The 5,687-nt window shown below is 52.4% G+C and overlaps 1 non-coding gene across 1 annotated transcript; it reads right to left on the bottom strand.

The window, feature by feature from the left end:
- Nucleotides 1–1,671: 1,671 nt before the first annotated feature.
- On the bottom strand, nucleotides 1,672–1,744 carry TRNAK-CUU (transfer RNA lysine (anticodon CUU)). The gene has a single exon. It is a non-coding gene; the product is annotated as a tRNA-Lys (tRNA).
- Nucleotides 1,745–5,687: the final 3,943 nt, after the last annotated feature.

The raw sequence follows: 5,687 nt of genomic DNA, 5'->3' as shown, positions 1-5,687 counted from the left end.
TTTCTATGGAGAAAAGCCAGCTGATATTGGGACAGGGAGTTGGAGCTGTTCCTGGGTGAAAAGAGAGAATGGGGAGGGGACCATATTCAAGTAAGGAAAGAAGTAAAAGAAAAATCTCGACTGGAAGAGGATGAGCCCCGAGACAGACAGGGTCCCCTGAGTGCCATGTGGGAAGACCTCACACGCAGCAGTGAGAGTCCCCCGTGCCGGGATCAGGAAGCGTTCTGAAGGCCTCGGGAGAGCGAGCAGCCGTCGGCAGTGGTCTGCAGAGGAGAAGGAATCGGGCAGACACCTGCCCTCTCACCAGCCGCGAGGCTGCGGCACGGGGCAGCGGCTTCTGCAAAGCCAGGAAGGAAGCACTGTTCTGAACCTGGAGTCCACGTTCTGGGACCCAGAGGCCTTTCGTCAGGAGTGAAGGTGAAAGGGAAGCATTTAAGGGCACGCGGCAGAGCCAGGGGTTGAGATGCCCTCATCCCGCACCGCAGTGTCTGGGTCGGACGCCAGCTCTGGCTCCTGACCCGGGGTTCCCATCAGCGCAGTCCCTGCAGGCGGCAGGTGATGGCTCAAGCAGTTGGCTTCTTGCTGCCCACGTGGGAGACCTGGATGGAGGGCTCAGTTCCCAGCTTCAGTCTCTGGCCTGGCCTGGCGACACGGAGGGCATTTGGGGAGTGAACCAGGGGGTGGGCGCTCTGCCTGCCTGCCTGCCTGTGTGTGTGCCTCTGGAATAAATTAAAATCTCTAAAATGCACCGTGTCATTAATGGGGTCAGCAGAGTGTGCTGTGCACCCTGTAGGGCCTGCAAAACTCCAGCCAGCTTTGTTGTGATCCTCTAGTAACAAAAATCGACAGATGCTTAGGAAACCAGGGGACAGAATACGTCTTTTGGGTCCCTTTTCCTGCTACCAAGGCCTGGGGGTTCTTCTGTATGCCTGATAAGCAGGCATTGTTAGACACCAGTATTTTCCTCCAGTCTGGATTGGCCTTTTATTCTCTTTTCAGTGTCTTTCAAGGAATGTTTTTCATTTTGGTACCTTCTGATTTAACCATGTTTCTTGTGTGGGTTGTGCTTTTGGGGAGTATGCAAGAAATCTTTGCCTAACCCAAAGTCATCAGGATTTTCTGCTGATTTCCTCTGCACGTTTCGTAGTGCTAGGTTGTGTGTTTATCTTTAGTGCTCTGTTTTGAGTTCTTTTTCGTGCATGGTAAAAGGCACGGATTGAAGTTCATTTAAAAAAATTTTTTATGGGGCTGGCACTGTCAGGCAGCAGGTTAAAGCCCCTGCCTGCAGCACCAACATCCCCTATGGGTGCCAGTTTGTGTCCTGGCTGCTCCACTTCTGATCCAGCTCCCTGCTGATGCACCTGGGAAAGCAGTGGAAGATGGCCCAAGTGCTTGGGCCCCTATGTGGTGGAATGAGAAGGCCATGCCAAGATGGCCGCTGGCAACAGAAACTGCCTGGCAACAGGGTGTGATTGGTTAGGGCATAGACCGCCCCTTGACTGGATTGGCTGCCTTTGCTATTTAAGCTGCTGTAGCAACTGAAATAAATGAGTCTGTGGGCTGTTCGCCTCAGGCCTGCTTTCACCTGGCTCCTGGGTTCTGTGTGGTGACGCCGCGCCTCTTGCCGCCACCATGCTCCTCCTCTCAGAAGAAATCAACTACAACATCTGGCGCCCAACATGGGGCTAGAACCCATGACCCTGAGATTAAGAGTCTCATGCTCTACTGACTGAGATAGCCAGGCACCCATGTGAGAAACCCATAGGGGCCGGCACCGCGGCTCAATAGGCTAATCCTCTGCCTGCGGCGCCGGCATCCCGGGTTCTAGTCCCGGTTGGGGCGCCGGATTCTGTCCCGGTTGCCCCTCTTCTTGTCCAGCTCTCTGCTATGGCCCGGGAGTGCAGTGGAGGATGGCCCAAGTGCTTGGGTCCTGCACCCCATGGGAGACCAGGAGAAGTACCTGGCTCCTGCCTTCGGATCAGCGCGGTGCACTGGCCGTGGTGACCATTGGAGGGTGAACCGACAGTAAAGTAAGACCTTTCTCTCTCTCTCACTGTCCACTGTCTGGAAAAAAAAAAAAAAAAAAGAAAGAAACCCAGAAGAAGCTCCTGGCTCCCGGCTCCTGGCTTTGGCTTGGCCCAGCCCTGGTCACTGTGGCCATTTGAGGAGTAAGCCAGCAGATGGAAGACTTCTCCCTCTCTCTGTCTCTCCCTCTCTCTTTAACTCTACCTTTCAAATAAATAAAATAAATCTTAAAAATTATTTATTTGAAAGAGAGAGAGAAAGAAAGAGAAAGCTCTTCCATCCACTGTTCACTCCCCAGACGACTGCAATGGCTGGGGCTGGCCATGCCAAAGCCAGGAGCTTCATCCTGCCACATGGGTGCAGGGGCCTAAGTGCTTGAGCTATCTTCCACTGCTTTCCCAGGTGCATTAGCAGGGAGCTGGATTTGAGGTGGAACAGCTGGGACTCAAACTGGCACCCATGTGGGATGCTGGCATCACAGGTGGCAGCGTTACCCAATCTGCCACAGCGCTGGCCCAAAGTTCAGTTTTTGCAGGTGCGCCCCAGCTGCTAATCACAGTACCCACATTGTTTTCCACCTTTGACGGTGAGATTTTTTTCTTTCTCTACCAAATATCTTGAGTAGCTCCCAGGATAAAAGGCAACCCACAGCTGGGTTTTCGGGTCACTGGGGGCAGCTTCACAGCAGGAGGGGCTTCTCCCCCGTTGGTGCCCTGTCGGGGGGACACAGTGGCCGCAGGGATCCTCCCACAGCTGGTTCTTTCTAATCCGCGGCTTGGAGGGGCAGGTCCACATGTGTTCCTGCACACAGTCGTTATACAATCACGAATACAGCCTCTGCCCAGGCGGGGGCTCCTCACCAGATGTTTCCTGGGCCTTGTCCGTGCTAGTTTTTCTCGGGGGAATTTTCTGAGCCTTGCAATCCCACATTCGGGTAACAATAGATACAAATTTATTAATGATGCCTTTGCCATAATTAACATGATTCCCATTCACAAGGGCCACGGGTTTTAGAAATCAGGATTCTCCAAGCATCTCCTAGAACTTGTAGGGGAAAAAAAGTCCAAGAGGAAGACATGGAATTGCAAGAAGTGGGCCTGGACTCTTCCGCTGTGACCTCCTAGGAGGCTGACACAGCCTCACCCTCTTCTCGGTTTAAGGTTCCAGCATACCTGTCTGTTTTCTGTTTTCCCTGGTGTCGTTAGGTCAGCCCTGGAATTTTGCAGGTTTCCAGTAAATCGCCATTTATGTAGTGCAACAAGAAGTGACCTATAGGTTGAATTGGATCTAGAATGATCTAGAACCCAGGTTTCTGGAAAAAGAAGAAGGGTCGAGTGGCTATTTTTTGGAGCTGTGTGTTAGTGTATGGGGGGGAATGTGAACCTTACTTAAACCGTGTCCTAGACCCTCTGCTTTGAAATTCATGTCATTACTACGCAGCTGAGAGTTAAGAAATTGTCTGCAAATACCATGGGGTCTGTGAGTCTTTAGGATCCATCGTGAGAGGGAAGTGGGATCAGAGTTTGGGACTGGTGAGTGGAGAATGTACAGTAGACACCTTCCCCAAATGTCTGTGTGCACAAGCCAAGGGCTGGACACAGAGAATTCAGCTGTGTGCCTGCTAGCAAGTAGCTTCCTGTTGAAAAGGGTTGTTTTAAAGATTTATCTGTTTGAAAAGCAAAGTGACAGAAAGAGAAGGACAGACAGAAAGGCCTTCCATCCACTGATTCACTTCCCAAATGGCTGCAATGGCCGGAGCTGGGCCGATCTGGATCCAGGAGCCAGGAGCTTCTTCTGGGTCTCCCACATGGCTGCAGGGACTCAAGCACATGGGTCATCTTCTATTGCTTTCCCAGTTGCATCATCAGGGAGCTGGATCAGAAGTGGGGCAGCCAGGACTTGAACTGGTGCCTGCATGGGATGGCAGCAATGCAGGTAGTGGCTTTACCTGCTATGCCACAGCACCGGCGCTTCCTGTTGAAAATTTATTCAACAATATTTACTCAACTTTAAAAATTGCTACTGTCTCACTCTTAGCATTCACGCCTGAGCGGTACAATTAAATGCATCTTCAATTATTCAAAGCTGTTGCTACAGAATTATTAGACCTAAATATTGTGTTTTAGTGAACTGTCCTTAATTTCTATCCACTCAAGTGCCTGGTCCCTGTCACAGCCAGGGGTCTGAGACAGTCTATCTGGTGCTGCAGGAGACATGTGGCTTCAGATGTCACCCTCAGAACCCCCTCCTGCTCCCCCGCCTGCTGTCCTGGCCAGCCAGGCCCCTACCGCTTTTGGCACTCACGGCAGGGCATTCTAAAGGGTGAGTGGGAGAAGGGAGGGGTGCCTCAGCTGAGGGGCCAGTCAGGAGATGGTTAGCCAAGGGAGAAGAGGGAGCCCGGGATGGGGGACACACCACCTGTGCCATGAGGTTGCAGGAAAGGGCAGGAGTGAGAGTCACACCCTCCCTGGGGCTTAAGTCCCAGGACGTGAGTTCCAGACCCAGGGACAGGAAACGAGTAAGGAAGGAGAGATGGCTCGGTTCAAGGTCAGGGAACTCGTCCCTGCTCTGGAACGCTGCACAGGGAGCGTCCCTCCCTGCGTGCCACTCGTGCTCCATGTGGCTAGGTGCTCCCGCTGGAACCCCAGAGGCCGGAACAAAGTGCACTGGGGCTCCCTCCTCCTCTCCCCGCTCACACAGGTGGGCAGGTTCTCTGGGCGAGGCTGGGCCAGAGGGCACAACTTTGGCTGGGTCCCTTTTGCCCATCTTGTGGGACCTCACCATACAACTGTTAGCCAGAGTCACATTCAAGATTGCTTATTTTATGTTTGTTCACTAACAAATGCCAGCTGTCCAATTAATTCTATTTATCATCTGTCTCTTCCCCACTGGAAAGCGCCACAGCTTTCTGATTGCTTTATTCACTGAGGAGTCCCCGAGCACCTGCCCCCTAAATAACTGCTGGGTAAATGGACGGATACCTGAGGGCCTGTGTGTACCCATTTCTCTCTGCAGACATCACTCTCATGGTCCCTTTCCCCCTCACCCCTGCATTAGCTGGGGCAGTTAGGTCGTGCTGCAGAAAAACCGTCTCCAAAACACCAGTGGTTTCCTCTGGATTTGTCTTTCAGGTGTGTTATGTGTCCAACCTCAGTTATCCAGGGAGTCAAATGGACCCCATCACTCAGGGACTCTGAAATGTTGCTGTCCCTGCAGTACCAGGACTGACCTCTAGGGGCTCCCCACAGTGCCTCGTCCATGCTTTCCCCTGTGAAGGGCACTCATTTAATCTATGTCTTAACCACCAGGCCAAATGCCCACCTCCACAGTACTTACCGATTGAGCAAATACATCATGTTAGAAAACATTACTATGATTTTGGTATTTCTTGAGCCTACGTACCCACTAGAAGCATAGCTGTGCATTGACACATATGATCGATTCAGGCTGCAGACCATGCTCGGAGCACACAGTAGCCAAGAGTCCTTAGCAATAAACAGCCTGCGAGTCGGGGGCCACTGAGGGACAAGGGTGGTAACTGGCAAGGGAGCCAGGTCTGGGGAAGTCTTCACTTCCTCTCCTCTTGCTGGCAGAGGGTGCTGACGTGATGCCTGACTCCAGGGCCTTGCTCTGAGACTGGCTGCTCACTGGTGACAGCCACT

Source organism: Oryctolagus cuniculus, chromosome 17, assembly GCF_051225735.1.
Source record: "Oryctolagus cuniculus isolate XC-2025 breed Fujian yellow rabbit chromosome 17, ASM5122573v1, whole genome shotgun sequence".
In the NCBI taxonomy this organism is placed as follows: Eukaryota; Metazoa; Chordata; class Mammalia; order Lagomorpha; family Leporidae; genus Oryctolagus; species Oryctolagus cuniculus.
Note: the sequence above shows the minus strand (reverse complement) of the source record. Positions and strands in the feature narration are given on the sequence as shown.